Source organism: Phyllobates terribilis, unplaced genomic scaffold, assembly GCF_046119375.1.
Source record: "Phyllobates terribilis strain yellow unplaced genomic scaffold, ASM4611937v1 Scaffold_381__1_contigs__length_1843176, whole genome shotgun sequence".
Taxonomy (NCBI): domain Eukaryota; kingdom Metazoa; phylum Chordata; class Amphibia; order Anura; family Dendrobatidae; genus Phyllobates; species Phyllobates terribilis.
The window spans coordinates 776,717-801,490 of record NW_027363141.1 but is presented as its reverse complement, the minus strand read 5'-3'; the positions used below and the strand labels follow the sequence as shown (position 1 = coordinate 801,490).

Genomic DNA, 24,774 nt, shown 5'->3' with positions numbered 1-24,774 from the left:
AATTTCCACTTAGATGTCCATATGTTATATTCGTTTAATATCTTCCCAATACATTTAACACTTTTAAAATAAATTGCTAGAAATGACATTACTTCTGGAGCAGAAACAAAGGGCGAAAATATTTTTACAATAACCAGTCTTACCTCATCCAGGACGTGCTCAACAATTTGTATCCCTTTCAAAACAGGACTATTTTCAACTTTTTTTAACTTTTCTAGTACATCTCTAAAAATACCTTCTCCGGTGAATGTGATGTCACAGTCACCTCTTCTGGGATAATCCTGGATGGAGAGAATTTCATTCCTTTGTACGCCAAGAAGGTTCCTGAGCACGTCCTGGACTACATACCCTAATTTCCTCATATCCGAGCCACCCGCCGTGAAGTGAACTCGGATAGAGTTTTTTAGCCTTGCATAAAGAGGCACGAGGTTAGGGTCAACCTCCATGGAAAAACGCAACAAGGTTGCAAATTGCAGCCGCTTGCAATCTGCGCTCCCAGTGTTCTTGCAGCGAAAAACACCTGGAAGCTGGGGGATCGCAACTCGTTACCCTGGGACTAAGCCCTCTCCCTAATAGCAGCAAGCAGGTTAAGTCCACCAAAGTGGACGATCCTGCCAGGCCAAGGAGAGGGGTACCCGAGTGCCCTTCAACCACAATCTCCTGCAATAAAGCACTTGATCTTAGCCAAAAGGCCGAGAAGCGATAACCAGAATTGGTTTCAAACTACGGAGCCACCCAAGGATCCTGAAAAGTCCATTTGTGGAGATGAGCTCCTGGACTCCCGTTAAGAAGACATGTTGTCAACCTCTAGATCCCTTACATGCCTGCACTTTTCGGCTTGCTGCTGCTGCAATCCACGCGTTTTAGATCTGCATAACTCCACCTCTTTAAACACAGCACCTTCACCCCCTGCTGTTCCCACCCGCCTCAACACCGTTGGAAGGGAGGAGAACCAATTAAGGCGGGGGGTGGGGTGGAACGAGCAGCTGTCTACCCTTAGCAGGAGGGCTCCTGATTACATACCTCTCCTGCTGCTGCTGGCTGTCCAGCAGCAGACTGAAGGTGGCTGCTGCTGTGCACAGGTATATAAAGGCTCAGAGCCTATTATGACACGCGCAGCCAGCGTTCCATTGCCACATTCCATCTACTGCAGGCAGGATACCTGGCTGGCTGAATGTCGCTGAGAAGCTCACAGAGACCGCCATAAGCAACAGTTTAACAGAATGCCACAGACTAATCAACCAAACTTTTTGGGTTGGGTTCTCTTTTATAGTCTGCAGGCATTAAATGAAAGAAGTCAGTGTTCCAGCAGAAGGAGACAACGTTTCAGAAAAGGCATTGTAGCAAACCAAAAAAGAAATTTTAAGCGCAGCAGAGTAACCAGCGCACATACCTGTTAGCTCAGGTGAGTTTAAAAGGCTGCTGTTGATAACAAGGGCATTTGCTAAATAGATGGTGTGTGTGCAACAATATACTGAAAGGTCAATTATATTGTGCAGCTTATCTCACCACCTGTAGTTATTTAGGTGAAAGCTCCAAAATGCTTGCCTAATATGTCTGTTTATCCAAAAGGAAGTAAAAAGGGAGAGCTAGAAAGATAGCATTGCATCACATTACATGGCAATGCAATGCACAGTTGCTGAAGTTGAACCAAAATGAGCTTGTAATCTGGCTTCTGCAACTTTGAACATGAAAAATCCAATGAGGAGAAGAAAAGCAAAGCCAAAGAGTCCATCCCAAAATCCGACAAACAAGCAAAATGAACAAAAAACATTGAATTCAATTCTTTCTGATTTTAGAAACTGCATTAAAGAAGGGGTGCACCGGTCCTGGAGATACTGCAATACCAGGTCAATGCGTGGAGTGGACAGAGCAAGCTCTTTTTCCATCTCCCTGTTCTAAAAATCCATTTAATATATGGTCCCCAGATAGGGGACGTATCAGATATTAAACTGATAAGAACAGATACTACACTTGATCTTAGCCAAAAGGCCGAGAAGCGATAACCAGAATTGGTTTCAAACTACGGAGCCACCCAAGGATCCTGAAAAGTCCATTTGTGGAGATGAGCTCCTGGACTCCCGTTAAGAAGACATGTTGTCAACCTCTAGATCCCTTACATGCCTGCACTTTTCGGCTTGCTGCTGCTGCAATCCACGCGTTTTAGATCTGCATAACTCCACCTCTTTAAACACAGCACCTTCACCCCCTGCTGTTCCCACCCGCCTCAACACCGTTGGAAGGGAGGAGAACCAATTAAGGCGGGGGGTGGGGTGGAACGAGCAGCTGTCTACCCTTAGCAGGAGGGCTCCTGATTACATACCTCTCCTGCTGCTGCTGCTGCTGGCTGTCCAGCAGCAGACTGAAGGTGGCTGCTGCTGTGCACAGGTATATAAAGGCTCAGAGCCTATTATGACACGCGCAGCCAGCGTTCCATTGCCACATTCCATCTACTGCAGGCAGGATACCTGGCTGGCTGAATGTCGCTGAGAAGCTCACAGAGACCGCCATAAGCAACAGTTTAACAGAATGCCACAGACTAATCAACCAAACTTTTTGGGTTGGGTTCTCTTTTATAGTCTGCAGGCATTAAATGAAAGAAGTCAGTGTTCCAGCAGAAGGAGACAACGTTTCAGAAAAGGCATTGTAGCAAACCAAAAAAGAAATTTTAAGCGCAGCAGAGTAACCAGCGCACATACCTGTTAGCTCAGGTGAGTTTAAAAGGCTGCTGTTGATAACAAGGGCATTTGCTAAATAGATGGTGTGTGTGCAACAATATACTGAAAGGTCAATTATATTGTGCAGCTTATCTCACCACCTGTAGTTATTTAGGTGAAAGCTCCAAAATGCTTGCCTAATATGTCTGTTTATCCAAAAGGAAGTAAAAAGGGAGAGCTAGAAAGATAGCATTGCATCACATTACATGGCAATGCAATGCACAGTTGCTGAAGTTGAACCAAAATGAGCTTGTAATCTGGCTTCTGCAACTTTGAACATGAAAAATCCAATGAGGAGAAGAAAAGCAAAGCCAAAGAGTCCATCCCAAAATCCGACAAACAAGCAAAATGAACAAAAAACATTGAATTCAATTCTTTCTGATTTTAGAAACTGCATTAAAGAAGGGGTGCACCGGTCCTGGAGATACTGCAATACCAGGTCAATGCGTGGAGTGGACAGAGCAAGCTCTTTTTCCATCTCCCTGTTCTAAAAATCCATTTAATATATGGTCCCCAGATAGGGGACGTATCAGATATTAAACTGATAAGAACAGATACTACACTTGATCTTAGCCAAAAGGCCGAGAAGCGATAACCAGAATTGGTTTCAAACTACGGAGCCACCCAAGGATCCTGAAAAGTCCATTTGTGGAGATGAGTTCCTGGACTCCCGTTAAGAAGACATGTTGTCAACCTCTAGATCCCTTACATGCCTGCACTTTTCGGCTTGCTGCTGCTGCAATCCACGCGTTTTAGATCTGCATAACTCCACCTCTTTAAACACAGCACCTTCACCCCCTGCTGTTCCCACCCGCCTCAACACCGTTGGAAGGGAGGAGAACCAATTAAGGCGGGGGGTGGGGTGGAACGAGCAGCTGTCTACCCTTAGCAGGAGGGCTCCTGATTACATACCTCTCCTGCTGCTGCTGCTGCTGGCTGTCCAGCAGCAGACTGAAGGTGGCTGCTGCTGTGCACAGGTATATAAAGGCTCAGAGCCTATTATGATACGCGCAGCCAGCGTTCCATTGCCACATTCCATCTACTGCAGGCAGGATACCTGGCTGGCTGAATGTCGCTGAGAAGCTCACAGAGACCGCCATAAGCAACAGTTTAACAGAATGCCACAGACTAATCAACCAAACTTTTTGGGTTGGGTTCTCTTTTATAGTCTGCAGGCATTAAATGAAAGAAGTCAGTGTTCCAGCAGAAGGAGACAACGTTTCAGAAAAGGCATTGTAGCAAACCAAAAAAGAAATTTTAAGCGCAGCAGAGTAACCAGCGCACATACCTGTTAGCTCAGGTGAGTTTAAAAGGCTGCTGTTGATAACAAGGGCATTTGCTAAATAGATGGTGTGTGTGCAACAATATACTGAAAGGTCAATTATATTGTGCAGCTTATCTCACCACCTGTAGTTATTTAGGTGAAAGCTCCAAAATGCTTGCCTAATATGTCTGTTTATCCAAAAGGAAGTAAAAAGGGAGAGCTAGAAAGATAGCATTGCATCACATTACATGGCAATGCAATGCACAGTTGCTGAAGTTGAACCAAAATGAGCTTGTAATCTGGCTTCTGCAACTTTGAACATGAAAAATCCAATGAGGAGAAGAAAAGCAAAGCCAAAGAGTCCATCCCAAAATCCGACAAACAAGCAAAATGAACAAAAAACATTGAATTCAATTCTTTCTGATTTTAGAAACTGCATTAAAGAAGGGGTGCACCGGTCCTGGAGATACTGCAATACCAGGTCAATGCGTGGAGTGGACAGAGCAAGCTCTTTTTCCATCTCCCTGTTCTAAAAATCCATTTAATATATGGTCCCCAGATAGGGGACGTATCAGATATTAAACTGATAAGAACAGATCAGGTTTCAACATATTTTATTATGTGCGTAAAAGATGGTTTACAATCAAAAACAGCAACACAAACAATACATTAATAAAACACAGAATTCCACCCATAAAAACCCCATATACGATTGGCATCCCTTCTCCCAATACATTTGACATCCCTCAAGTAATAAATATACATCTGGCTAAAAGCAATTTTAAGACAATCCTTCACAGAAATAGCATCACGTTTAAAAAGTAAAATATTGCGTGCCTTCCAAAGGGCGTCTTTAAAACAGTTAATCATACACCAACATATACAATACTGTTGAGGGGTCGGACATTTAAAAAGGCCATATAAAACATATTCATGGTTAAAATCTCTTAAACCGCAAGTCCATTTTAAAAGAATCCCAACTTTGTGCCAAAATTCCTGTGCAAATGGGCAATTCCACATAAGGTGCAAGGTGGTTTCGTCATTAACACATGAGTCTCTGGGGCATTTTGCTCTGGCCACCAGGCCTCTCCTGTGTTGAAATTCTCTGGTGGGGAGGCACTGGTGGACCACCATCCATGCGATGTCCTTATGTCCATTTGCTAAGAATTTCCCGAAGACATTCTTCCAAACTTGCTTCGATCTCTCTTCTGAGAAATTTACTATGGGGGTCACATCTTCATTCCTCCTCAGAAAAGATAAAAGCTTCTTGCGGTCTTTAAAAATGTCCATATTAAAATCACCAAGGCTATAAAATCGAACAGTCTTTTCTAAGATTGCTTGGTGTTTGGGGGGGCATAGTAAAACAGGGGAATTCAACGACAACTTAAACCATCTTTTAAAAATCATCCCACAAGTATATTTTAAAAAATAACTTAGCGCACTATTACCATTAAAATGTTTGAAACAAAAGCAGAAATAATTTAAATACAAATAAATATGTAAGTCGGGGACATCCCTTCCGCCGTTCATTTTATTCTTCCTCATTATTTCCCGCCTTAATTTTTCCATTTTGGAGTTCCATAAAAACATAAAGATCATCCTAGTCATTTTTTTAATTAAAACATCAGAGGGGGGGTACACCATAGCTATATACAGTATGAGGGGTAACAACACTGATTTTATAATTAAAATTTTCCCCTCCATTGTTAGGGACCTCAAACCCCAAAATGATATTTTCTTTGACATTTTTTCTATGACATTCTCCCAGCTTTGAGTTCCCACATTCTCCTCGTTAAAAACAACTCCAAGAATTTTTACATTGTCTCGTTTTATAGTGAGCTGCGGGAGTTGGGCGGTGTCCCAGGATCCCAAAGTCAGACATTCAGATTTATTTAAATTAAGTTTAAACCCGGATGCCTGGGAAAAAAATTCAATGCGCAACACCGCCCTCCGGAGGGAAGCAGGGTCCACGCACACAACCGTCACGTCATCCATGTAGCCAAAGACTCTCACATCACTGCCACCTCCGCCAGGAACAGGAACCCCTCTAATCACTTTGTCTTTCCTTATTGCGCTCAGCAGGGGCTCCATGGCGCAGATGAACAGGATGGGCGACAAGGGGCATCCCTGCTTCACTCCGGACTCAAGGGGAACTCCATCTGTTAAAAAGCCATTAAGAGAAATTTGACTAAAACAATTTTTATATAAAATCTTAATACAATTTAAAAGCATATTAGGGATACCCATTCTTTTTAAAACTCTAAAAAGAAATCTATGAGAGACTCTATCGAAAGCTTTTTCAAAATCTAGGGCTAAAAGAGCTACATTTTGACCCCGGTCTCTGGAATACCAAATTACATCCCTTAATACGTTTAAAACCTCTGAAATACTTCTGCCTGGTACACTACAAACCTGCTCAGGCTGGATTAGTTTGGCAATGACACTCCTGAGCCGGTTTGCAACCACCTTAGCAAGTACCTTGTAATCAACGTTTAGGAGAGTTATGGGTCTCCAATTCGCTAGAGCACTGCGATCACCTTTTTTATATATCAAAGACACCACTCCTCTCCTCCACGAAAATGGCAACTGTTCAGAAATAAAAACTTCTTTAAAAAGCATAAAAAGGTCCTCTTTTAAAATGTCCCAAAAAGTAAGGTAAAATTCTACAGGTAGTCCGTCACACCCAGGTGCTTTACCCTTAGAGAAACTTTTAAAAACATAAAATAATTCCTCTAAAACAATATCGCGTTCTAAAAACTCCTGGTCTGTAAAATTTAACTTAAAATCGAGATCATTAAGAGCATCAGATAAAAAGGACTCATCTATACACTTTTTACTAAAAAGATGCTTATAAAAGTTAAAAGTAGCATTCAACATTCCCTGCATAGATGTTTCACCCTCTAGATTTGTGATCACTTCTCTTTTATCCATGACTTTTTTGAAGAAGAAGCGAGAGCACTTCTCCCCCTCCTCCAAGTGCTGCACTCTAGAGTTAAAAATAATCTCTTTCCCCTTTGTGTCTATGCAGTTCTGAATTTCAGTTTTTAGGCTAGCAATATCATCTCCCACCTCCACCCCTAGCTCTTTGAATTTAAAAAGTGTTTGTAGTTTGGTGTTAAGATCACTAAAACATCTTTTTTTCTCTCTAGCTTTACGTCTCCCTGCTTTTATAAAAAACATTCTGACTTTTTTTTTCAAATTTTCCCACCAGGTTACCATAGGGGCATCAGAAGGTTTTTGTCGCCGCCAGGCTTGATAGGCTTTACCAAAGTCTTGTCGAATCAGAGGGTCCTCCAGCAGGTAAGTACTTAGACGCCAGAGGCTCCTGTTGACCCTCTGTTCATCCCGGTATTCTAGGTGCACCTCCAAGCCCTTATGGTCAGAAAATATATTTGATGTTAAAACACATTTTACAGGGTTAAAGTCATCTGATAGGAAAATAAAATCGATCCTGGAGGACACCCCTCTTCCGGACCACGTATAACCAGGGTCCGTCGGCAGGAGTGACCTCCACGCATCGCATAATTTAAAATCAGTTATAAAATCTTTCAATAGATGACATGACTTATCCAATTTGCGTAAAGGGTCACCCCCCGCTCGTTGTTCACTAGCACAAAGACAATTAAAATCACCCCCTACGATCAGGGGAGATGACCCAGTACAGTACAATGGCAATATCCCAAATAAATTAATTCTCTCTTGCTTATCAGGGGGAGCATAAATATTCATTACACGTAGGGTAAAACCATTAAATTTAAAATGCACTAAAACCACTCTGCCTGGTACTATTTCTGTGACAGCATTTACAGTAATATTTCTCCCACGACAGAGGAAGCCCACCCCCGCTGACTTGTTGTCATTGGAGCCAGACCAGATGGAGGGCCCCAGTCTCCAATCTGTCTTGATGTCATTATAATTTAGTGCATGTTGTATCCCGCATTCCTGTAATAAACAAATGTCAAAGTCAGCGGTTTCTAAATACTTGAATAGAGCAGCCCTACGAACTGGGCTCTTTAATGACCTCACATTCAGTGAGACAAGTCTTAATGTCGGCATTCATAGGTCAGGGTGGTGGATCTTCCATGAGGACACCTGACTCAAAGCCCTGTATGTCAAATTGCTCCAGGACATCCGGGCTAGAGGACCCAAACGACTCGATATTCTGTGAGCCGGCGGTTGCCCCCTCGTAGGTCACGGTTCCCAGCCACATTCCAGGAGACACTGGGGCTTCGACATTCCGTCTCTTTTTCGGGGCAGACTCCACTAGGTCACTGGTGCAGTCCTCCTCTTCCTCCACCTCCTCCAGGGGGAGAGACTGGTCCATCAGGATAAGATCACCAACACCGATTCCCTGATGTTCGCCACCTAGAAGCAAAGCCCCCTCATCTGGCTGGCTAATCGCCCTGGAAGATCCTGAGGCCATCGCTGCGTGGTCCCCTGTAGCCAACCGCACAGGGGCACCACCCTCCAGCCCAACAGGATCGGTATCGGGAACCATCGACACGGAGGATACCCTCCCAGAAGGAGGACCCCTCCGCTCCGGTCCATGCGAGGTCCGCCCATCGTTAAGGGACTTCGATGCAGGGGCCGCCCCAGAGGGGCCTCCGGCTCCCTGCTCCATCCCAGCCTTCTCGCCCTTCGAACCGCCCTCCGACGCCGGCCCGCCAGTGAAGACCGGCGGGCGCATCGGCTCAGCTGCAGAAGATGCAGCTTCTGCGTAGGTCCTGGTCCTGGTCCTGTTGGGGCATCCTCGGAACATGTGCCCCGCCTCACCACAAAGATTGCATTTCCTCCCAGCGGGACAGTCCTTCATTAAATGTCCGTAACAGCTGCAATTATTGCAGCGGTCTACTTTCCTGCCTGTGCAGGACGTTTGGGTATGACCCATTTGTCCACAGTTCCTGCAACATACCGGCATTCCAGGGTAAAATAAGTAGCCTCTGCTCTTACCGATCACAAATGTTGAGGGAGGGTGTAGCATTCCTCCCACTCCGCTTGGGTCCCTCTTTAGACGGGCCATGTACCTCCTCTTGCCGCACCAGAAGCCTACCGCGTTCTTCACAGTGCCCAGGTATCTCAGATCGTCACAATAACGGATAAGGTAGGTCGAGATGTCTGCAGCTTCCACAAAGGGGTTCGGGAAATGCACCACGATAGGGATCTCGTCATAGGCATACAAGAGACAAAAGGTTAGTCCATCCAATTCATCCAAGTAGTTTTTCTCATTTACCTTTTGTACGAGTTGGTGACAGCATCCCTGGCTCTTGAAGGTGATGGTGTAAGTCCCCTTGTACTCATTGTCCTGGAAGCAGAATATGTCTTCCCGCCGAAACTCCAGAACTCCAAGCAGAATCCTATGGCAGATGTAATCCAAATTCTTCTCCGTCCTCGATCCTGCTCCAACTTCAATCCTCACGGTGTTCCGCATCCGGGCATCACCCGATGAATATGTGAGCGTTGCCGGCATCCTTCACTCAGGAACGTACCGACTCTTCTCTCTGAAAGGCGCAAGCCTTCATGGGATCCCTTCCCATTGCTCCCGGACTAATCCTTCCTCCCAATAGCAGCAGGGGGGTTAAGTCCCTCCGAAAAGGAACGATCCCCCCAGGCCGAGAGAAAGGGTACCAAGAGCACCTCACAGGCAAGACCACACAGGTAAACCTGATAGATCGTGCCAAAAGGCCGAGAAGCGATAACCAGAATTGGTTTCAAACTACGGAGCCACCCAAGGATCCTGAAAAGTCCATTTGTGGAGATGAGCTCCTGGACTCCCGTTAAGAAGACATGTTGTCAACCTCTAGATCCCTTACATGCCTGCACTTTTCGGCTTGCTGCTGCTGCAATCCACGCGTTTTAGATCTGCATAACTCCACCTCTTTAAACACAGCACCTTCACCCCCTGCTGTTCCCACCCGCCTCAACACCGTTGGAAGGGAGGAGAACCAATTAAGGCGGGGGGTGGGGTGGAACGAGCAGCTGTCTACCCTTAGCAGGAGGGCTCCTGATTACATACCTCTCCTGCTGCTGCTGCTGCTGGCTGTCCAGCAGCAGACTGAAGGTGGCTGCTGCTGTGCACAGGTATATAAAGGCTCAGAGCCTATTATGACACGCGCAGCCAGCGTTCCATTGCCACATTCCATCTACTGCAGGCAGGATACCTGGCTGGCTGAATGTCGCTGAGAAGCTCACAGAGACCGCCATAAGCAACAGTTTAACAGAATGCCACAGACTAATCAACCAAACTTTTTGGGTTGGGTTCTCTTTTATAGTCTGCAGGCATTAAATGAAAGAAGTCAGTGTTCCAGCAGAAGGAGACAACGTTTCAGAAAAGGCATTGTAGCAAACCAAAAAAGAAATTTTAAGCGCAGCAGAGTAACCAGCGCACATACCTGTTAGCTCAGGTGAGTTTAAAAGGCTGCTGTTGATAACAAGGGCATTTGCTAAATAGATGGTGTGTGTGCAACAATATACTGAAAGGTCAATTATATTGTGCAGCTTATCTCACCACCTGTAGTTATTTAGGTGAAAGCTCCAAAATGCTTGCCTAATATGTCTGTTTATCCAAAAGGAAGTAAAAAGGGAGAGCTAGAAAGATAGCATTGCATCACATTACATGGCAATGCAATGCACAGTTGCTGAAGTTGAACCAAAATGAGCTTGTAATCTGGCTTCTGCAACTTTGAACATGAAAAATCCAATGAGGAGAAGAAAAGCAAAGCCAAAGAGTCCATCCCAAAATCCGACAAACAAGCAAAATGAACAAAAAACATTGAATTCAATTCTTTCTGATTTTAGAAACTGCATTAAAGAAGGGGTGCACCGGTCCTGGAGATACTGCAATACCAGGTCAATGCGTGGAGTGGACAGAGCAAGCTCTTTTTCCATCTCCCTGTTCTAAAAATCCATTTAATATATGGTCCCCAGATAGGGGACGTATCAGATATTAAACTGATAAGAACAGATTTTTTTTTTTGAAAGCCCGAATTCGTGTACAAAACCCGAGTGCGCTTAAAAAAGTGACAAGTGCCACAAAAAAAGTGCACTAGGATGCTGGTCTTCTTAAAACCCTCTCCAAAAGGAGAAGGGTCCCCCAAACCATTCCCCGTCCCTCCGAGACAGAAGGCCACAGCGAGGAACAGGGACAAATAGCCACCTCCAGCCGGAGCCAGAGGCGACCCAATCTTACCCCCAATACCTGCCCGAGTTCTCACCCGAGCAAGGCACTGGGAGCCATAGACTGTGCTCCCCTCCCGGAAGAGGGGAGCCAACAATGCTCTCCTCCCGAAAGAGGAGAGCCAGGGGGGTTCAGGGGGGAGCGGAACCTGATGGCCACACACTCCCCCCCTAGACCTGCCAAGAGAGGAACCCGTAAGGGAACCGCATCCCGACAAAATCCTAGTAAGGACGTGGACACACGTGAAAAAGTGGACACACAGTGACAAAAAAAATTAAATAAATAGTGAAGGTTTCACAGTATAATACTGCCCGGACCTTCGACCGGGAATTGAAAAATTCCCCATCCTAAGGCCAGAAGGCCCGGAATAAGGGTGTGTGTGAAGAAAGAAATATTGAAGTGCTAGTGCAAATGTGCCATAAACTCAAGTGGGGTTCCCAATCCCAGTGAGTTAAGGCACCCCAGGGTCACCACTCCTGGGGCACTTCACACTTCGGGCTTTCGATCTTCCCCGGCCCAATGGCGTCGATCCTGGGGGGCCATGCTTTCCACCAGATGACTATATTAGCCAACTGGCGTACTAACAAGCGCCTAAACCCCAGTGTGCATAATGTATCAATCTACTAGGGCGGCCAACATCCAAAACCGCCTTTTCGAAAGATACTACACTTGATCTTAGCGAAAAGGCCGAGAAGCGATAACCAGAATTGGTTTCAAACTACGGAGCCACCCAAGGATCCTGAAAAGTCCATTGTGGAGATGAGCTCCTGGACTCCCGTTAAGAAGACATGTTGTCAACCTCTAGATCCCTTACATGCCTGCACTTTTCGGCTTGCTGCTGCTGCAATCCACGCGTTTTAGATCTGCATAACTCCACCTCTTTAAACACAGCACCTTCACCCCCTGCTGTTCCCACCCGCCTCAACACCGTTGGAAGGGAGGAGAACCAATTAAGGCGGGGGGTGGGGTGGAACGAGCAGCTGTCTACCCTTAGCAGGAGGGCTCCTGATTACATACCTCTCCTGCTGCTGCTGCTGGCTGTCCAGCAGCAGACTGAAGGTGGCTGCTGCTGTGCACAGGTATATAAAGGCTCAGAGCCTATTATGACACGCGCAGCCAGCGTTCCATTGCCACATTCCATCTACTGCAGGCAGGATACCTGGCTGGCTGAATGTCGCTGAGAAGCTCACAGAGACCGCCATAAGCAACAGTTTAACAGAATGCCACAGACTAATCAACCAAACTTTTTGGGTTGGGTTCTCTTTTATAGTCTGCAGGCATTAAATGAAAGAAGTCAGTGTTCCAGCAGAAGGAGACAACGTTTCAGAAAAGGCATTGTAGCAAACCAAAAAAGAAATTTTAAGCGCAGCAGAGTAACCAGCGCACATACCTGTTAGCTCAGGTGAGTTTAAAAGGCTGCTGTTGATAACAAGGGCATTTGCTAAATAGATGGTGTGTGTGCAACAATATACTGAAAGGTCAATTATATTGTGCAGCTTATCTCACCACCTGTAGTTATTTAGGTGAAAGCTCCAAAATGCTTGCCTAATATGTCTGTTTATCCAAAAGGAAGTAAAAAGGGAGAGCTAGAAAGATAGCATTGCATCACATTACATGGCAATGCAATGCACAGTTGCTGAAGTTGAACCAAAATGAGCTTGTAATCTGGCTTCTGCAACTTTGAACATGAAAAATCCAATGAGGAGAAGAAAAGCAAAGCCAAAGAGTCCATCCCAAAATCCGACAAACAAGCAAAATGAACAAAAAACATTGAATTCAATTCTTTCTGATTTTAGAAACTGCATTAAAGAAGGGGTGCACCGGTCCTGGAGATACTGCAATACCAGGTCAATGCGTGGAGTGGACAGAGCAAGCTCTTTTTCCATCTCCCTGTTCTAAAAATCCATTTAATATATGGTCCCCAGATAGGGGACGTATCAGATATTAAACTGATAAGAACAGATACTACACTTGATCTTAGCCAAAAGGCCGAGAAGCGATAACCAGAATTGGTTTCAAACTACGGAGCCACCCAAGGATCCTGAAAAGTCCATTTGTGGAGATGAGCTCCTGGACTCCCGTTAAGAAGACATGTTGTCAACCTCTAGATCCCTTACATGCCTGCACTTTTCGGCTTGCTGCTGCTGCAATCCACGCGTTTTAGATCTGCATAACTCCACCTCTTTAAACACAGCACCTTCACCCCCTGCTGTTCCCACCCGCCTCAACACCGTTGGAAGGGAGGAGAACCAAATAAGGCGGGGGGTGGGGTGGAACGAGCAGCTGTCTACCCTTAGCAGGAGGGCTCCTGATTACATACCTCTCCTGCTGCTGCTGCTGCTGGCTGTCCAGCAGCAGACTGAAGGTGGCTGCTGCTGTGCACAGGTATATAAAGGCTCAGAGCCTATTATGACACGCGCAGCCAGCGTTCCATTGCCACATTCCATCTACTGCAGGCAGGATACCTGGCTGGCTGAATGTCGCTGAGAAGCTCACAGAGACCGCCATAAGCAACAGTTTAACAGAATGCCACAGACTAATCAACCAAACTTTTTGGGTTGGGTTCTCTTTTATAGTCTGCAGGCATTAAATGAAAGAAGTCAGTGTTCCAGCAGAAGGAGACAACGTTTCAGAAAAGGCATTGTAGCAAACCAAAAAAGAAATTTTAAGCGCAGCAGAGTAACCAGCGCACATACCTGTTAGCTCAGGTGAGTTTAAAAGGCTGCTGTTGATAACAAGGGCATTTGCTAAATAGATGGTGTGTGTGCAACAATATACTGAAAGGTCAATTATATTGTGCAGCTTATCTCACCACCTGTAGTTATTTAGGTGAAAGCTCCAAAATGCTTGCCTAATATGTCTGTTTATCCAAAAGGAAGTAAAAAGGGAGAGCTAGAAAGATAGCATTGCATCACATTACATGGCAATGCAATGCACAGTTGCTGAAGTTGAACCAAAATGAGCTTGTAATCTGGCTTCTGCAACTTTGAACATGAAAAATCCAATGAGGAGAAGAAAAGCAAAGCCAAAGAGTCCATCCCAAAATCCGACAAACAAGCAAAATGAACAAAAAACATTGAATTCAATTCTTTCTGATTTTAGAAACTGCATTAAAGAAGGGGTGCACCGGTCCTGGAGATACTGCAATACCAGGTCAATGCGTGGAGTGGACAGAGCAAGCTCTTTTTCCATCTCCCTGTTCTAAAAATCCATTTAATATATGGTCCCCAGATAGGGGACGTATCAGATATTAAACTGATAAGAACAGATACTACACTTGATCTTAGCCAAAAGGCCGAGAAGCGATAACCAGAATTGGTTTCAAACTACGGAGCCACCCAAGGATCCTGAAAAGTCCATTTGTGGAGATGAGCTCCTGGACTCCCGTTAAGAAGACATGTTGTCAACCTCTAGATCCCTTACATGCCTGCACTTTTCGGCTTGCTGCTGCTGCAATCCACGCGTTTTAGATCTGCATAACTCCACCTCTTTAAACACAGCACCTTCACCCCCTGCTGTTCCCACCCGCCTCAACACCGTTGGAAGGGAGGAGAACCAATTAAGGCGGGGGGTGGGGTGGAACGAGCAGCTGTCTACCCTTAGCAGGAGGGCTCCTGATTACATACCTCTCCTGCTGCTGCTGCTGCTGGCTGTCCAGCAGCAGACTGAAGGTGGCTGCTGCTGTGCACAGGTATATAAAGGCTCAGAGCCTATTATGACACGCGCAGCCAGCGTTCCATTGCCACATTCCATCTACTGCAGGCAGGATACCTGGCTGGCTGAATGTCGCTGAGAAGCTCACAGAGACCGCCATAAGCAACAGTTTAACAGAATGCCACAGACTAATCAACCAAACTTTTTGGGTTGGGTTCTCTTTTATAGTCTGCAGGCATTAAATGAAAGAAGTCAGTGTTCCAGCAGAAGGAGACAACGTTTCAGAAAAGGCATTGTAGCAAACCAAAAAAGAAATTTTAAGCGCAGCAGAGTAACCAGCGCACATACCTGTTAGCTCAGGTGAGTTTAAAAGGCTGCTGTTGATAACAAGGGCATTTGCTAAATAGATGGTGTGTGTGCAACAATATACTGAAAGGTCAATTATATTGTGCAGCTTATCTCACCACCTGTAGTTATTTAGGTGAAAGCTCCAAAATGCTTGCCTAATATGTCTGTTTATCCAAAAGGAAGTAAAAAGGGAGAGCTAGAAAGATAGCATTGCATCACATTACATGGCAATGCAATGCACAGTTGCTGAAGTTGAACCAAAATGAGCTTGTAATCTGGCTTCTGCAACTTTGAACATGAAAAATCCAATGAGGAGAAGAAAAGCAAAGCCAAAGAGTCCATCCCAAAATCCGACAAACAAGCAAAATGAACAAAAAACATTGAATTCAATTCTTTCTGATTTTAGAAACTGCATTAAAGAAGGGGTGCACCGGTCCTGGAGATACTGCAATACCAGGTCAATGCGTGGAGTGGACAGAGCAAGCTCTTTTTCCATCTCCCTGTTCTAAAAATCCATTTAATATATGGTCCCCAGATAGGGGACGTATCAGATATTAAACTGATAAGAACAGATTTTTTTTTTTTTTTTTTTTTTTTTTTTCTCCTCAGACGAGGAAATTCCACAGTCTATGAAAACCAGACAAAGGAAAATTCCATCAAAACAGCTGCGTCAAATCCAATACGCAATTTGCTGTCCCCATCATCATCGGAAATATTTATTTCATATTTCAAAACAACAATAAGAAAAATCAAGAGGTACTAACAATATATCTCCACTTTTTAACTTTCCATATTCCCTCTGCATCCACTTCCCCTCTCCTCTTTTTGTCCCATAGGAAACACACATACATCTTCCCCAAAATCACCTTCACACTATCCTTTACAGCAATTTCCTTCCTTTTAAACACATACACATTCCTCACATCCCATAACACTTCCTTTATACATGCAAGCATCAACCACAAGACTCTTTCCTTCGTCCCATCACATATTCCCAAACCAAACATAAACAACTCAAAAGACAACAAATTCACACCACACAATTCTTTACACAAAGGCCCCATTCTCCCAATCACATCTCTAGCATACTGGCAATTCCAAAAAACATGCAACACACTTTCCCTTCCACCACAGCCATTTCTTGGACACATTTCACTCCTCACCAAACCTCTATTCCTCTGAAACTCTCTCACAGGTAATACTCCATGTAAAGACTGCCACACAACTTCACTCTGTTTGTTGGTCATACCACTCATCCGCACTTTCTTCCAAACCTTCTGCACATCACCACCCCTAACCATATTTATTCCACATTCTACCTCTCTACATTCAATCATCCTATACACAGCCTTCTTATTCTCCAGCAATCTCACATCTGCATCACACAGTTCATACCTCACCAAAAACTTATAAACCCACACATACCATACAGGCACCTCAAAAGCAATCGGACATCGCAAATCCCTTTCTTGCCACTTTAAACGAAACAAATACGCTCCAAATAAATACCTACACATAGATGAAAACTTTCCATCCGCCCTAATCACTTTCAAAACAAACACAACGATATTCACACCAAAAAACACGTCCAAATTCGGAAAACCCAAACCACCTTTTTCCACTCTTTTAACCAAAATTTCTCTCCTAGCTCTCTCCATTTTCGAGTTCCACAAAAAAACAAATAAAATTCTATTCAAGCTTCTCATACACATATATCCTGGTGGAAATACTACCGCAATATATAAAAATATTGGCAACACCACACTCTTAACAATTAAAATCTTCCCAAAAAACGATAAACTCCTCAATTTCCAAAAATTCAACTTCTGCTCAACTTTTCCTTTCGCATCATCCCAACTTTCTTTCCCATCCAAACTCTCTGAAAACTTCACACCCAAAACTTTAATAGGTCCATTCACTACATTCACACCTACATCCCTACTTAAACTTCCGCCTCCAAAACCCTTACACTCACTCTTTTCCCAATTCACTTTAAACGCAGATGCACCACAAAAAATAGACACTAACAACTTCACCCGCCTCACCGAACATTCAGAATCACATAATACACACACGTCATCCATATAACCACTCACTTTCCATTCTTTTCCTCCACCTCCCGGCACTTGCACACCACGAATTACCTTATCTTTCCTCAGCATACACAACAATGGCTCAATTGCACAAATAAATGCTACAGGGGACAAAGGACACCCCTGTCGCACACCCGAAAACACATTCACTTTCCTACCCACATACCCATTCATTAAAACACAGCTATAAACACCCGCATACAAACTTCTCACTCGCCCAACAAAATCAGCCGGAAAACCCATTTTTAACAACACTCTGAACAAAAAACCATGCGACAACCTATCATAAGCCTTTTCAAAATCCAAACTTAACAAAAATACACTCTTCTTACGACCCATGCAATCCCATAGACAATCTCTTAACATACACACACACTCATGAATCCGCCTCCCAGGTACCGCACAACACTGCTCATCCCCAATCACACTCTCTATCACATCACGCATCCTATTAGCCATAAGTTTTGCATAGATTTTATAATCACAATTAAGTAACGTTATTGGCCTCCAATTCCTCAGACTTTTCAAATCCCCTTTCTTAGGAATTAACACAACCATACCTGCACGCATACTCTCAGCCACCTCCATGTTTCCCCACATATACTTACATACATCCACAAAGTCCTTACCAATCACACCCCACATCACACGATAAAATTCTACTGGGAGGCCATCCTCCCCCGGCGTCTTATTCAAAGCCATACTACACATAACCTTCCATACCTCATCACCAGTCACCTCACCCATCACTCTCTCTCTTTCTGCTTCACTCAACTTACTCTCTAACACACTCAAAACATCATTCTCCAAACATTCATCCCTCTGTTTCACTGCATACAGATCCTCATAAAACTTAGCCACCTCTTCACACATATCCTCTCCACTCACCTCACTTCCATCTGCTCCATACACCACGCTCATACTCTGTTTCTTTCCAAAAACTTTTTTAAAGAAAAACCGAGAACATTTCTCATCCTGCTCCATCTTATCAATCTTTGCCCTAAACACTATGCTTCTCCCTCTCTCCAACAAAAACTCACTAATCTCCTTTTTTACCTCTAAAATATCCTCCTCCACCTCAACTCCTCCTTCCCTTAACTTATACAAAACGCTCAACCGCGCGTTCAGTTTAACAAAACTCTCTCTTTTAATTGCTGCATACTTGTATCCTAAATTTTTAAAGAACATTTTTGTTTGTTTCTTCACCCAGTCCCACCACTCACAAACATTCCCAAACTCATTTTTATGCTTACACCATTCTTCATACCGCCTTTCATACTCCTTTCTCACATCTTCATTCTCTAACAGTTTAACATTTAACTTCCACAATCCTCTCCCAAACACTCCATCAACTTTTATATCCAACTCACACAACATACACACATGATCTGAAAAAAGAACGTTTTCCTGCCTATAATTAACAGAAACCATATTTTTAGAAATAAAACAATAATCCAATCTGGATTGTACCCTACCACTCTCAGAAAAGAAAGTGTTCAACAAAGGATTCATGTTACACACGCGCTGCATATCACACAACCCAAAATCATTCACTAACTCCAATAATGCTTTCCCAGACACATCCACATTCACTCTCCCCACATCACAGTTCATATCACCCACAATTACCACAGGTATTCTTCCTGGAACAAAAAGCTTAATTTTTTCAAATAAATTTTTGCGCTCATTTTTTTCAACTGGCGCATAAACATTAATAACACAAAACTTTACATTCTTGTATACAAAATTAGCAAGGATACATCTCCCCACCTCAATAACCAAATAATCACTCAAAACAACCTCCCTTCCTTTAACCAAAATACCCACACCATCATTCTTATTACATGCACTCCCCGACCACACAGACGCTCCATAAGACCATTCATCCCCTTTCACACCATCCACTACCCCACATTCTTGTAAACAAAAAATAGATGCATTTTGCATAGCTAAAAACTCAAAAATAGCAGCTCTTCTTACTTTACTTTTAAACACTCTTACGTTTTGGGACACTATGGTAAATCCCATAATACTTCTACTCCTTCACCAATTACACAAAGAAATAGCCTTTGGCCTAAACCAAAGCTCACAAGAGGACAAAAAGAAAAAACATTTACAATATTATATGGTGACACTATCCAGCACCACCACTATCCTCCTCCGCCATCAGAACAGAACAGCTGGTTTCCGACCCGCTGGCTTCACCAGCCACACTCCTCATTCTGGCAGTTCTGATCTTCCTCTGAGGCTCACTAAAAACTGCATCATCACTGCCCCCACCATCCTCCCTACGACTCTTCTTTGCACCCCTATCATCCTCCGAAGAAAAATCTTCAATGTTTTCAGGACCCGAAGGGTGTTCAGGACTGTCGGGTTCCGAGATTTGCACTTCACATCCTGTTGCGTCCATTGCCTCTCCAAAAGTCATCATCTCAGGCAGCTCTGCTTCCACCACTTTCCTAGATATTCTCGCAGACACTGCCTTTTTCTCCACCTTTGCCACTTCCCTCCAGAACTCCTTTTCTTCCCTCCGCTTCTTCCTCATTTCTTCAGCAGAAGAAGAACATGGTCTCAGGGACACCTCCTCTGGCGCCGTAGAGGGAGAGGCTCTACCAGTTTCCCGCCTCCTTCCCTCTCTCTCCTCCCTCTCCAATCTTTCCAGCACTTTCAGTGCGCTTGCCATCTGCCTCCTCTCCAGCTCCTCCTCCTTTTGTTCTTTATCAGAACGTCTAGGTGCACTCATAGGACAGTCCTTATACATGTGATCACTACTCCCACAGACATCACAGGACTTGGCCTCTGGACACTGGTTGGCCATATGCCCCTCCTTTCTGCAATTTCGGCAACACTGCCCTTTAAGGCATGTTACCATGGTATGTCCGAAAGAAAAGCATCTACGGCAAAACATGGGCTGGCCTGGGTAAAAGAGGAAACCTCTATGGCCTGCAACGGAAAAATTTGATGGAGGGTGTCTAAAGCCCCCCACACTGTCAGGATCCCTTTTCAATTTCACACGGAATTTATACTGACAGTTAAAGATTCCTAGACAATTGACTTGCTTCACTCCCTTCCGCACATATTCACAGTAGCGAGAGAGGAAGCACTCCAGCAGCTCAGGGTCTGTAAAAGGGTTATAGACAGTCACAGTCACCTCCTTTTCTTGCAGACCAAACAAAGGTTCCCATCTAACTCCTTCCAAGCAGGGGTCACTAGAGTGACCACGGAGCCATTCAAAGACATTAAGGCAAACATCCTGGTCCATAAAGGTAACGTCATAATTACCTTGACGTGAAAATTCGTTGACACTGAAGATCTCAGAACGTCTTGCTCCAGCTTTGCCTTCAACGATGTCTTGGACAATGAAAACCACGTTGTTCTTGTTCTGGTCAGATGGATCCACGGACAAACGGATGGTGTTCTTCACAAAAGACATCTTGGATTCTGTCGGTATGGAATACCACAGGAAAAAGCAGAAAATCCTCCACAAAAGGGTCCGGATTCCTCCAGGAGACTCGCACCAATCAAGGTACAGTCATACGATCGCAGCCAAAAGGCCGAGAAGCGATAACCAGAATTGGTTTCAAACTACGGAGCCACCCAAGGATCCTGAAAAGTCCATTTGTGGAGATGAGCTCCTGGACTCCCGTTAAGAAGACATGTTGTCAACCTCTAGATCCCTTACATGCCTGCACTTTTCGGCTTGCTGCTGCTGCAATCCACGCGTTTTAGATCTGCATAACTCCACCTCTTTAAACACAGCACCTTCACCCCCTGCTGTTCCCACCCGCCTCAACACCGTTGGAAGGGAGGAGAACCAATTAAGGCGGGGGGTGGGGTGGAACGAGCAGCTGTCTACCCTTAGCAGGAGGGCTCCTGATTACATACCTCTCCTGCTGCTGCTGCTGCTGGCTGTCCAGCAGCAGACTGAAGGTGGCTGCTGCTGTGCACAGGTATATAAAGGCTCAGAGCCTATTATGACACGCGCAGCCAGCGTTCCATTGCCACATTCCATCTACTGCAGGCAGGATACCTGGCTGGCTGAATGTCGCTGAGAAGCTCACAGAGACCGCCATAAGCAACAGTTTAACAGAATGCCACAGACTAATCAACCAAACTTTTTGGGTTGGGTTCTCTTTTATAGTCTGCAGGCATTAAATGAAAGAAGTCAGTGTTCCAGCAGAGGGAGACAAAGTTTCAGAAAAGGCATTGTAGCAAGCCAAAAAAGAAATTTTAAGCGCAGCAGAGTAACCAGCGCACATACCTGTTAGCTCAGGTGAGTTTAAAAGGCTGCTGTTGATAACAAGGGCATTTGCTAAATAGATGGTGTGTGTGCAACAATATACTGAAAGGTCAATTATATTGTGCAGCTTATCTCACCACCTGTAGTTATTTAGGTGAAAGCTCCAAAATGCTTGCCTAATATGTCTGTTTATCCAAAAGGAAGTAAAAAAGGAGAGCTAGAAAGATAGCATTGCATCACATTACATGGCAATGCAATGCACAGTTGCTGAAGTTGAACCAAAATGAGCTTGTAATCTGGCTTCTGCAACTTTGAACATGAAAAATCCAATGAGGAGAAGAAAAGCAAAGCCAAAGAGTCCATCCCAAAATCCGACAAACAAGCAAAATGAACAAAAAACATTGAATTCAATTCTTTCTGATTTTAGAAACTGCATTAAAGAAGGGGTGCACCGGTCCTGGAGATACTGCAATACCAGGTCAATGCGTGGAGTGGACAGAGCAAGCTCTTTTTCCATCTCCCTGTTCTAAAAATCCATTTAATATATGGTCCCCAGATAGGGGACGTATCAGATATTAAACTGATAAGAACAGATACTACACTTGATCTTAGCCAAAAGGCCGAGAAGCGATAACCAGAATTGGTTTCAAACTACGGAGCCACCCAAGGATCCTGAAAAGTCCATTTGTGGAGATGAGCTCCTGGACTCCCGTTAAGAAGACATGTTGTCAACCTCTAGATCCCTTACATGCCTGCACTTTTCGGCTTGCTGCTGCTGCAATCCACGCGTTTTAGATCTGCATAACTCCACCTCTTTAAACACAGCACCTTCACCCCCTGCTGTTCCCACCCGCCTCAACACCGTTGGAAGGGAGGAGAACCAATTAAGGCGGGGGGTGGGGTGGAACGAGCAGCTGTCTACCCTTAGCAGGAGGGCTCCTGATTACATACCTCTCCTGCTGCTGCTGCTGCTGGCTGTCCAGCAGCAGACTGAAGGTGGCTGCTGCTGTGCACAGGTATATAAAGGCTCAGAGCCTATTATGACACGCGCAGCCAGCGTTCCATTGCCACATTCCATCTACTGCAGGCAGGATACCTGGCTGGCTGAATGTCGCTGAGAAGCTCACAGAGACCGCCATAAGCAACAGTTTAACAGAATGCCACAGACTAATCAACCAAACTTTTTGGGTTGGGTTCTCTTTTATAGTCTGCAGGCATTAAATGAAAGAAGTCAGTGTTCCAGCAGAGGGAGACAACGTTTCAGAAAAGGCATTGTAGCAAACCAAAAAAGAAATTTTAAGCGCAGCAGAGTAACCAGCGCACATACCTGTTAGCTCAGGTGAGTTTAAAAGGCTGCTGTTGATAACAAGGGCATTTGCTAAATAGATGGTGTGTGTGCAACAATATACTGAAAGGTCAATTATATTGTGCAGCTTATCTCACCACCTGTAGTTATTTAGGTGAAAGCTCCAAAATGCTTGCCTAATATGTCTGTTTATCCAAAAGGAAGTAAAAAGGGAGAGCTAGAAAGATAGCATTGCATCACATTACATGGCAATGCAATGCACAGTTGCTGAAGTTGAACCAAAATGAGCTTGTAATCTGGCTTCTGCAACTTTGAACATGAAAAATCCAATGAGGAGAAGAAAAGCAAAGCCAAAGAGTCCATCCCAAAATCCGACAAACAAGCAAAATGAACAAAAAACATTGAATTCAATTCTTTCTGATTTTAGAAACTGCATTAAAGAAGGGGTGCACCGGTCCTGGAGATACTGCAATACCAGGTCAATGCGTGGAGTGGACAGAGCAAGCTCTTTTTCCATCTCCCTGTTCTAAAAATCCATTTAATATATGGTCCCCAGATAGGGGACGTATCAGATATTAAACTGATAAGAACAGATACTACACTTGATCTTAGCCAAAAGGCCGAGAAGCGATAACCAGAATTGGTTTCAAACTACGGAGCCACCCAAGGATCCTGAAAAGTCCATTTGTGGAGATGAGCTCCTGGACTCCCGTTAAGAAGACATGTTGTCAACCTCTAGATCCCTTACATGCCTGCACTTTTCGGCTTGCTGCTGCTGCAATCCACGCGTTTTAGATCTGCATAACTCCACCTCTTTAAACACAGCACCTTCACCCCCTGCTGTTCCCACCCGCCTCAACACCGTTGGAAGGGAGGAGAACCAATTAAGGCGGGGGGTGGGGTGGAACGAGCAGCTGTCTACCCTTAGCAGGAGGGCTCCTGATTACATACCTCTCCTGCTGCTGCTGCTGCTGGCTGTCCAGCAGCAGACTGAAGGTGGCTGCTGCTGTGCACAGGTATATAAAGGCTCAGAGCCTATTATGACGCGCGCAGCCAGCGTTCCATTGCCACATTCCATCTACTGCAGGCAGGATACCTGGCTGGCTGAATGTCGCTGAGAAGCTCACAGAGACCGCCATAAGCAACAGTTTAACAGAATGCCACAGACTAATCAACCAAACTTTTTGGGTTGGGTTCTCTTTTATAGTCTGCAGGCATTAAATGAAAGAAGTCAGTGTTCCAGCAGAGGGAGACAACGTTTCAGAAAAGGCATTGTAGCAAACCAAAAAAGAAATTTTAAGCGCAGCAGAGTAACCAGCGCACATACCTGTTAGCTCAGGTGAGTTTAAAAGGCTGCTGTTGATAACAAGGGCATTTGCTAAATAGATGGTGTGTGTGCAACAATATACTGAAAGGTCAATTATATTGTGCAGCTTATCTCACCACCTGTAGTTATTTAGGTGAAAGCTCCAAAATGCTTGCCTAATATGTCTGTTTATCCAAAAGGAAGTAAAAAGGGAGAGCTAGAAAGATAGCATTGCATCACATTACATGGCAATGCAATGCACAGTTGCTGAAGTTGAACCAAAATGAGCTTGTAATCTGGCTTCTGCAACTTTGAACATGAAAAATCCAATGAGGAGAAGAAAAGCAAAGCCAAAGAGTCCATCCCAAAATCCGACAAACAAGCAAAATGAACAAAAAACATTGAATTCAATTCTTTCTGATTTTAGAAACTGCATTAAAGAAGGGGTGCACCGGTCCTGGAGATACTGCAATACCAGGTCAATGCGTGGAGTGGACAGAGCAAGCTCTTTTTCCATCTCCCTGTTCTAAAAATCCATTTAATATATGGTCCCCAGATAGGGGACGTATCAGATATTAAACTGATAAGAACAGATACTACACTTGATCTTAGCCAAAAGGCCGAGAAGCGATAACCAGAATTGGTTTCAAACTACGGAGCCACCCAAGGATC

At 44.5% G+C, this 24,774-nt stretch overlaps 9 non-coding genes and 1 pseudogene across 9 annotated transcripts; all 10 read right to left on the bottom strand.

The window, feature by feature from the left end:
* Nucleotides 1-1,813: 1,813 nt before the first annotated feature.
* LOC141223948 (U2 spliceosomal RNA) lies at nucleotides 1,814-2,004 on the bottom strand. Its single transcript, XR_012291468.1, has one exon. It is a non-coding gene; the product is annotated as a U2 spliceosomal RNA (small nuclear RNA).
* Nucleotides 2,005-3,119: 1,115 nt separating this feature from the next.
* LOC141223947 (U2 spliceosomal RNA) lies at nucleotides 3,120-3,310 on the bottom strand. Its single transcript, XR_012291467.1, has one exon. It is a non-coding gene; the product is annotated as a U2 spliceosomal RNA (small nuclear RNA).
* Nucleotides 3,311-4,425: 1,115 nt separating this feature from the next.
* LOC141224194 (U2 spliceosomal RNA) lies at nucleotides 4,426-4,615 on the bottom strand. The gene has a single exon (XR_012291699.1). It is a non-coding gene; the product is annotated as a U2 spliceosomal RNA (small nuclear RNA).
* A 6,175-nt stretch (nucleotides 4,616-10,790) lies between these two features.
* Nucleotides 10,791-10,966, bottom strand: LOC141224205 (U2 spliceosomal RNA; annotated as a pseudogene).
* A 1,999-nt stretch (nucleotides 10,967-12,965) lies between these two features.
* LOC141223946 (U2 spliceosomal RNA) lies at nucleotides 12,966-13,156 on the bottom strand. Its single transcript, XR_012291466.1, has one exon. It is a non-coding gene; the product is annotated as a U2 spliceosomal RNA (small nuclear RNA).
* A 1,115-nt stretch (nucleotides 13,157-14,271) lies between these two features.
* On the bottom strand, nucleotides 14,272-14,462 carry LOC141223944 (U2 spliceosomal RNA). The gene has a single exon (XR_012291464.1). It is a non-coding gene; the product is annotated as a U2 spliceosomal RNA (small nuclear RNA).
* Nucleotides 14,463-15,577: 1,115 nt separating this feature from the next.
* On the bottom strand, nucleotides 15,578-15,776 carry LOC141224211 (U2 spliceosomal RNA). The gene has a single exon (XR_012291713.1). It is a non-coding gene; the product is annotated as a U2 spliceosomal RNA (small nuclear RNA).
* Nucleotides 15,777-21,931: 6,155 nt separating this feature from the next.
* On the bottom strand, nucleotides 21,932-22,122 carry LOC141223943 (U2 spliceosomal RNA). The gene has a single exon (XR_012291463.1). It is a non-coding gene; the product is annotated as a U2 spliceosomal RNA (small nuclear RNA).
* A 1,115-nt stretch (nucleotides 22,123-23,237) lies between these two features.
* LOC141223942 (U2 spliceosomal RNA) lies at nucleotides 23,238-23,428 on the bottom strand. The gene has a single exon (XR_012291462.1). It is a non-coding gene; the product is annotated as a U2 spliceosomal RNA (small nuclear RNA).
* A 1,115-nt stretch (nucleotides 23,429-24,543) lies between these two features.
* Nucleotides 24,544-24,734, bottom strand: LOC141223941 (U2 spliceosomal RNA). Its single transcript, XR_012291461.1, has one exon. It is a non-coding gene; the product is annotated as a U2 spliceosomal RNA (small nuclear RNA).
* Nucleotides 24,735-24,774: the final 40 nt, after the last annotated feature.